General features: G+C 43.3%; 1 long non-coding RNA gene across 1 annotated transcript in view; it reads left to right on the forward strand.

Annotated features, from left to right (window-relative positions):
* Nucleotides 1–2,477, forward strand: part of LOC136710385 (uncharacterized) — a 37,666-nt gene extending 35,189 nt beyond the window's left edge. The window contains exon 4 of the long non-coding RNA XR_010804622.1: nt 2,292–2,477. This is a non-coding gene — a long non-coding RNA (uncharacterized lncRNA). The remainder of the gene's footprint in view (nt 1–2,291) is intronic.
* The last annotated feature ends 6,660 nt before the right edge of the window (nt 2,478–9,137 follow it).

Raw genomic sequence — 9,137 nt, forward strand, 5'->3', positions numbered from 1 at the left:
ACTAGTGTTTAGTTGTGTTTTCACCGGTAGTTGTTTGGACTGAACATGGCTCCGCACCCCAGTTCTCACAGAGCACTTTTACTTGTTGCACGTTCAGCTTTCGCTGGAGATTTTCGTCAGTCACCGGCCCAAGGAGCATTTACACCTCTTCAAAACACATCGAGGTAAAGTTACGAGCTGCCGTCGTGAGTCGGATAAAAAAAAACGTGAAAGCTTCTGTAAGTTCAGGGATTTTATACGCGGTGAGTTTGTGCTGGATTTGAATGAGCTCTATTTCCTGGTGATTGAGAGGTCTCTGGCCAATCAGAGCTCTGCAGGGTTTACACCTCACCATTTAGTGCCTACTCGGCCACGGCTGGAAACTGAAGAAGTATCTGGCTCCAGGACCAGATTTGATCAGTGGAAAAGCAAAAGAGCCGATTCGAGTCGTGTAGGTTCCACGTCGTGGAAAAGCCCCATAAATTCCAGGTCTGAACTCGGGCTGGAGTCTGCTTCGTGGGTAACACTGATTTCTGTTTTTTCTTAATGCAGTCGGCTGAACTCATGCAGGTCTCATCTGGGTGAAATCCACTTTACGGCGGTTGCTGAATAAGTCATTTATACGTGTGCAGTTACAGCTTTACTGCACAGAGAAGAAGACCTTTCTAAAACCCCAATATGAGTTCCTTAAAATAGTGTTCCTTCGTGTTTCAGGCTGAACAGGCCTCGTCTGTGTGGAATTATCTCCTTTCGCCAGTCGTCTAAACAGCAGCCGGCGTGTGAATGGGGAATTTAGGGCTTTACTGTCCTAAAGAGGATTGTGTTTCTCTGTGTTTGTGGAGAACTGTTTTCATGATGGGAACAAAACGGCGGCGCTGCTTTTTGGAAGCATTAGATCAGAAAGCAGGTATCTCAAAGCAAACAGGTTCCTGAACACTAGCAGCCCACTGCTGTCTGATCACGGTGAGTTCAGACAAGACTGAAAACACACACACACACACACACACACACACACACAATACAAATGAGCTGTTTTTAGTTCAGTATGTGGTCATCTGCATAATCAGTGCAGGACTGAAATAAAGAGTGTGTATGAATATAAATCCGTCTGGTTTACATACAGTTCATCTGCCTCTTCTTTCTCTCCTTCCTGCTCTCTCTCATTCTATTACTCCATTCTTTACACTGACCTGACCGACCGAAACACTGGAACCACCTCTTTATGTCTACAGCCACTGTCCATTCTCTCAGCTCCACTGACCACACAGGAGCAGTCTGTAGTCCAACATTTTTCCCCTTCTCTGCCTGTTCCTCAGCGCTCAGGACCCCCACAGAGCAGGTGTGATGTGGTGGTGGACCATTCTCAGCGCTGCAGTGACACTGACGTGGTGGTGTGTTAGTGTGTGTTGTGCTGGTGTAGAGTGGATCAGACACAGCAGTGCTGCTGGAGTTTTTAAACCCTGTGTCCACTCTCTGTCCACTCTGTGAGACACTCCTCCCTCGTTGGTCCACCTTGTAGATGTAGAGTCAGAGACAGTAGCTCATCTGTCGCTGCACAGTGTGTGTCGGTTGTCCTTTAGTCCTTCATCAGTGACACAGGACACTGTCGGAAGGTTGTTTTTGGTCAGTGGACTGTTCTCAGTGAAGCAGTGAACAGAAATGTGGTGTGTCCTGTAGCTGTCTCTGTGTTCTCAGTGCCATTCCACCTTAAATGGTGTTAGATTGTAGTACATTCCTGAATTAAATGGTTCAGTATTTACATTCCAGTCCCGTTCCACCTTAAATGATGTAGCAGCTACATTCTAATGGTTTTCCACCTGAAATGATTCAACATTAACATCAGCACCATTCCACCTTAAATGGTTCAGTACTTACTTTCTAACACTCTTTTACCTTAAGTGTTTCAGCATTTAAATTATAGCGCTATTCGTCCTTAAATGCTACCACAGTTACCTTATAGCAACATTCCACCTTAAATTGCTCAGCAGTTACATTCAGGTACATTCCACCTTAAATGGCTCAGCTGTTACATTCAGGTACATTCCACCTTAAATGGCTCAGCTGTTACATTCAGGTACATTCCACCTTAAATGGCTCAGCTTTTTCATTCAGGTACATTCCACCTTAAATGGCTCAGCTGTTACAGTCTAGCTTTATTTTACCACACATGCTTTGGTAGTGAAGTGCCAGTGTTGTTCCACCTTAAATGCTTCAAAAAATAACCGTAGCACTTTCAAGAGTATTCCACCTTAAATGTGATTAGTTTTAGCAGGTGTTTCTCCTGTCTTACAGCTGCCTCTGTGTTCTGGCAGGTTAAGGCCAGAGCGTGGTGTAATCAGGTCAGAGCTGATTGGCTGCAGCATGTCTCAGGGCATCAGGGGACATGTCAGCCTTGTGATTCAACCAATCAGGACACAGCCAGGTGAGGTGGTCCTCCGGGGACGGTGCCTGGCGCAGCTGTGAGCTGAGGCTGGAGCCCAGCTGGAGAGCGGAGTGTAACTGGGCTCTGGGGGGGAAGGGGGGGAAGGGGGGGTAGTGTGCTGCATGTTGATTTAATTTCCTCTCTGGGTCAGGGATGGCACAACAGATTGACTTTGGGCAAGCTTCACCTTTACGGGAATATCATAGCTGTCAGAAAATGTATCAATTTTTGTCAATTAATATACTTTTTATTAATAATTTTAGTGATTCACAAAAATGGAAATTCTTGTCTGAAAGCAATAAATAAACACAGTCACCTGTGGCTGAAGCAAGAGTAACCTTCTTAATAGAATTCGTCATTCCACCTTTAATGGCTCAACAGCATTCTGGTGTCTGTTCATCTTAAATATTTCAGTATGGATATTCCACATTACATTATGCAGCAGTTACATTATATCATCTTTCCAGCTAAAGTAGTTCAGCAGTTACATTTTAGCACCATTCCACCTTAAATGATTCAGCAATTATGTTATGTTGTCTTTTCATTTTAAATGTTTCAGCAGTAAAACTTGAGCCATTTCCTGCCACTTCAGCAGTTACATTTTGTTGCCTTTCCACCTTAATGTAAGGTCTGAAACATTTAATGTGGATAGGCAACAGAATAAAATAATAAAAATAAAAACAAGTGTCTCAGTCAGCTACAAAACTGAACAGCTCGAATTACACATGAGTTTCTGTGGGAATTCAAACAGTGAATAAACACTTACAGACCATTTACACTTCAGACACCAACAAGATACAGTCGCTTCTTACTCACACACACCGCTCCACTTTAAAAGATACAGTCGCTTCTTATTCACACACACCGCTCCACCTTAAAAGATACAGTCACTTCTTATTCACACACACCGCTCCACTTTAAAAGATAGTCGCTTCTTATTCACACACACCGCTCCACCTTAAAAGATACAGTCGCTTCTTATTCACACACACCGCTCCACTTTAAAAGATACAGTCGCTTCTTATTCACACACACCGCTCCACCTTAAAAGATACAGTCACTTCTTATTCACACACACCGCTCCACTTTAAAAGATAGTCGCTTCTTATTCACACACACCGCTCCACTTTAAAAGATACAGTCACTTCTTATTCACACACACCGCTCCACCTTAAAAGATAGTCGCTTCTTATTCACACACACCGCTCCACCTTAAAAGATACAGTCGCTTCTTATTCACACACACCGCTCCACTTTAAAAGATACAGTCGCTTCTTATTCACACACACCGCTCCACCTTAAAAGATACAGTCACTTCTTATTCACACACACCGCTCCACTTTAAAAGATAGTCGCTTCTTATTCACACACACCGCTCCACTTTAAAAGATACAGTCACTTCTTATTCACACACACCGCTCCACCTTAAAAGATACAGTCGCTTCTTATTCACACACACCGCTCCACCTTAAAAGATACAGTCGCTTCTTATTCACACACACCGCTCCACCTTAAAAGATACAGTCGCTTCTTATTCACACACACCGCTCCACATTAAAAGATACAGTCACTTCTTACTCACACACACCGGTCCACCTTAAAAGATACAGTCGCTTCTTATTCACACACACCGCTCCACATTAAAAGATACAGTCGCTTCTTACTCACACACACCGCTCCACATTAAAAGATACAGTCGCTTCTTACTCACACACACCGCTCCACCTTAAAAGATACAGTCGCTTCTTACTCACACACACCGCTCCACATTAAAAGATACAGTCGCTTCTTATTCACACACACCGCTCCACCTTAAAAGATACAGTCGCTTCTTATTCACACACACCGCTCCACATTAAAAGATACAGTCACTTCTTACTCACACACACCGGTCCACCTTAAAAGATACAGTCGCTTCTTATTCACACACACCGCTCCACATTAAAAGATACAGTCGCTTCTTACTCACACACACCGCTCCACATTAAAAGATACAGTCGCTTCTTACTCACACACACCGCTCCACCTTAAAAGATACAGTCGCTTCTTACTCACACACACCGCTCCACATTAAAAGATACAGTCGCTTCTTATTCACACACACCGCTCCACCTTAAAAGATACAGTCGCTTCTTATTCACACACACCGCTCCACATTAAAAGATACAGTCACTTCTTACTCACACACACCGGTCCACCTTAAAAGATACAGTCGCTTCTTACTCACACACACCGCTCCACATTAAAAGATACAGTCGCTTCTTACTCACACACACCGCTCCACATTAAAAGATACAGTCGCTTCTTACTCACACACACCGCTCCACATTAAAAGATACAGTCGCTTCTTACTCACACACACCGCTCCACCTTAAAAGATACAGTCGCTTCTTATTCACACACACCGCTCCACCTTAAAAGATACAGTCGCTTCTTACTCACACACAGCGCTCAACCTTAAAAGATACAGAGATTAGAGCTGTGTGTTCCCACAATCATAGATGTTCACTTTAACACCATAAATTAAAACAAACAACAAAAGAGAGATAGCACACTATGACTGTACCTGAAGCTGAAAGCAGAGGACAGCAACTAGGAACCTAAAACTAACGAGAGTGGAGCAGGAATAAAACTGATTAAACTAAGACTGATTAAACTTAAGCACAAAGACCTAGATGTATCAGGACTGAAGGAACCGGGACGGAGACAGTAGACAAAGACAGCAAAAGTAAACACCAGCTTAAAGATGTGACAGAAACTAGGACAGACATGAATCAACATCAGATCTTTACAAAAAGAGATCAAAGGAAATACAGACTGCAACTTAAAATAAAGACAAAAGCTTCCAAAGAATATAACAGCGACTGGGACCAGGGAAAAACACGAGATCTCAACATATAATTAGACAATAGCCAGAATACACAGAGTTCCCTCAGAACAGAGCCAGAGTGACAGAGACTCTACCATCACTGACAAACAAACACCGTGAGAGACAAACGAGACAAAAGACTGGGCTAATAAACATTAATGTGAGACATATGGAGCAGTTAAGGAAGGAAGAGGGCATGGCTAGGACTGAGGCTCTGAGACAGAGATGAGCATGTGGTGAAAGTAAAGAAAAAGAATGTGGAAGATGATGAGAAAAGGTGTTTAAAAAAAGCATGGGAAGAGAAAAGCCGACCGGAGACACAGAGGGGAAAGACTCTCCTGGGTTTAGGTCTTGTTCAGAGAGACATGAGCCTTGTCTTGATCGAGTGAAAACCACTGCCAAGACGACCCGGTAATGCCTTTCAGGTTGGACGCTGACACTGACGTTAATGTAACCTTGTGCTGCCTTTTTCACCGACGTCCGTGGTTACGACTGAATGTTTTCCCACATGTCCACCGGAGCTGTTTGTGTGATTGGAGGACGGTGATCGCCTTCTGCCCAGGGGTTCCTGGATTTATTATATATTTGATACACAGTTCTCTACTAGACATAGAAGCTCACAGCTCAGGAGAACGGGAATGAGGCGGGGAAAGCGTGCTAATGTGGAGTTGTTATCTCGTGTTGAGACGCCAGGGGGAATAGATTTGTTTTCTCCGACCTTCTGACCTGGTGGAGGAGTAATTGGTCTCTGGATTATTCCTGTTTATTGTCATGCTGTGTGTTCATCAAGCAGAGCTAATTGACACATGGACTTGGGCTACGTCCCACAGACGCACACACACACACACACACACACACACACACTCAGAGACATGGGGCGTAGCTCTCAGGAACGATTTGGCTTTCTTTGCAGCTGATAATTAACTCTAACCAAAGCCTTGAGTTCATTGTCACATTCGCTTGTTTATGACTTTTTGTTGTTGTTGTTGATGTTTGTTTGGAGCCTGCAGACGTTGATGCAGTTGTCAGGATCCTCCCACGTCAAGAGATCTCGGGTTGAACAGGAAAGGAAGGAGTTTGTTTTACGAAAGTAAAGAAGAGAAAAGCCAAAAATGTATATAAATATATAACTGTAAAACAGCATTGAGTCACACACACACACAGTAAAAAGTGAATCATCATTGTAGATCAGTCAGAATGGTCTGTTTGTTTCTTACAAACCACACTACTCTCCTTCTCCTTTTGGTTTGAGACCCTAAGGAAAGGTGCTGATGCAATGAATTTGTTAACAACAACAACAGATCTGAGAAGTCCTCAGCGCTCACAGGCGTGTGATTAGCGTGGAGAAAACCTCTTGCTACTCTTTGATCGTTTGTGTTTTCCTGAGCGGCAGACCTTGGAGTTTAAGGGGAGAAATCTCTTGAGTGCGTGTTTACATTAACGTGTGGATCTGGAGCCCACCAACCCACACACTGTGAAACAAGTTCACCCTGTCAGGCCTCTGTGGCTGTTTAAGTAAAAAAAAACGGACTTGGGTGATTTTGTTCTGCTTCTAATAACGAGCGCGGAGAAAACGAGAACGGAGAAGAAAGAGAACAGAGTGAAAACGGCTAAAAACCAGAGCTTCTGCTCCTCGCTCCTCACTGCTGTGCGCTCGGGGTCGGGGTGAACAGCGAGCGGCTCATTATCATTTAAAGGAACAGGTGCTGAAAGCGGGCGTTCTGAACAGGGGCTGTTTACACAGGGGAAAACACTGCTGTGGGGCTCGTGGGGTTTGGACCGAAGCGGGACACAGACGTTTCTCTTAGAAACAGAATATTTATATTCTATTTTTAAAGAAGGAAACTACAGTCTTGTTCCCAAAGGAAGACATCGTATCTCCAGTTCCCCGAGCCTCGTTCTTCTTGTCTTACTAATGTCAGTGAGAGAAGGACCCAGAACTGTTAGCTCAGAGTAACTTCAGGTCGGATGCTGTTGGGGTCTTTTCTGTGTCTCTATTGGTTCAGTAAATACAGAGGAGGACATTCCTGTCCCTACCTCAGCAGGTTTCCATGGCAACCCTAATTTGGTTAATCGTCATCGGCCACAAATGATTTATACTGGTCAGGCCCTAGTTTCAGATGCAGACAGAGAGGTATTGACCAAAGCTATGGCTCTTTGTTTTCAAAGCTTTTTAAAGTTTAACATTTGGAGGTTTGACATTTCCACTGAGAGAAGAGGTCCATTCAGACTAATGGCAGTATTCGAGTGTCCATGAGCAGTGGCGCTGCAGGTGGTGTCTGAGGGTCACTGTCTGTGAAGAGTGTGGTGTGTTCTCTGTGTCTGTGTGGGTTTCTTCCAGGTGATTTCCTCTTCCAGTCCCAACACATTGTTGGTAGGTGGAGTGACTGTGTGAAACTGTTGACAGGTGTGAATCTGCGTGTGAGAGTGACTGGTGGAGTGTGTGAAACTGTCCTGTGTGTGTGTGTGTGTGTGTGTGTGATAGAGAGAGTGATTGGATGAATGTGTGAATCTGTCCACAGTGTGAGTGACTGACTGGGTGAATGTATGGAATTATTATTTATTTATTTATATATTTATTGGTTTGTTCTTGTTTTGTACGTTTTTAACTGTACATATTGTTCTTTATTTATTTATAGAAGCGGAGCTTAAAACACAAAACATTTAAATCTCCCAAGTTATAATTACAACAGTTATAGGAAAATAAATATATATATGAAATAGAGCACTTTTGAGGTGGCTGTGGTCAAATGACCAGTGCTATGCACTTCTAGTTCTAAACCAAAAAAGATGATGATGATAGATGCCGTTTCCTTCAACTCTTCCTTACATCCACTTTATAATTCATATGTGTAAGCACTGATCTTTTATCTGTAGGGAACTATGTATTTTCCTCATGTGACTGCGGTCGTCAGTGCCAGGGCACGCAAATTTCACATGCAGCTGTTTTACGGAGTTTTGGCAAAAATCAGCTGGTTTAACCCCAGAGAACTATAGTGAACACAGATTACAGAGATCATGAGCTTGAATTGGATAATCCTTCCCTCAAATTAAATAAAACATGCACAAGAACTGTAAATCGTTCACTCAAATTAATTCATTTTTACCCATGGCCCCGCCCTGATTCTTTACAACACATCCACAACAAAACGTCTATGTCCTTGTCTCCACATCCGTAACAACACCCTTAGCAACACATCCACAACAACTCATCCTTAACATCGCATCCTTGACATGTCCATAACAAGTCATCCACAGTAAAACATCCATAATAATGCATCCTTAGAACATTTTTATAGCATCCTCCACAACATGCCCTTAACCTCATGTTTTTAACAGTGTACTCTTCACAGCGTGTTGTTTAAGTATCTTTAACAACTCGTTCTTGGCCTCACGCCCATGCTGTGGTGCTCATGTTGTGAAATAGTAATATATACACACTTACAAACAAGAGTAAACCTTCACAGATCCATTCCTGTTAAACCACAGTCTTTGTGTCTGGCTGTACTTATTTTCCTTTCCGTTCCTAGGGTTACAGTGCTCGGGATCACACAAACGCAAAACACAAACCCAGGGAAAAATGAACGTAAACATGTATTTATTTATTTCATTATTTATTTTGAAGTAAGTCACCTACAGTGGTGTTCCCGAGGGAGCGCAGAGAATCCCACATCCCAGTCTTTGTTTATGTATGTACTGTGCTTTTTGTTAACGTCAGACAAAAAAAAAAAATAGCTGAATCCTGGGCTCCGTCTCTCGGTTGTTGTGCGGAATAAAGGCAGTGTGGGAGCCACAGGTAGAGGCATGACCCAGGGTCGGCAGTCTGAAGCGTTTGGGCTCTGTTCTGTGTTTTCTTTCTCAGTCCGG

Source organism: Hoplias malabaricus, chromosome 12, assembly GCF_029633855.1.
Source record: "Hoplias malabaricus isolate fHopMal1 chromosome 12, fHopMal1.hap1, whole genome shotgun sequence".
Lineage (NCBI taxonomy): Eukaryota > Metazoa > Chordata > Actinopteri > Characiformes > Erythrinidae > Hoplias > Hoplias malabaricus.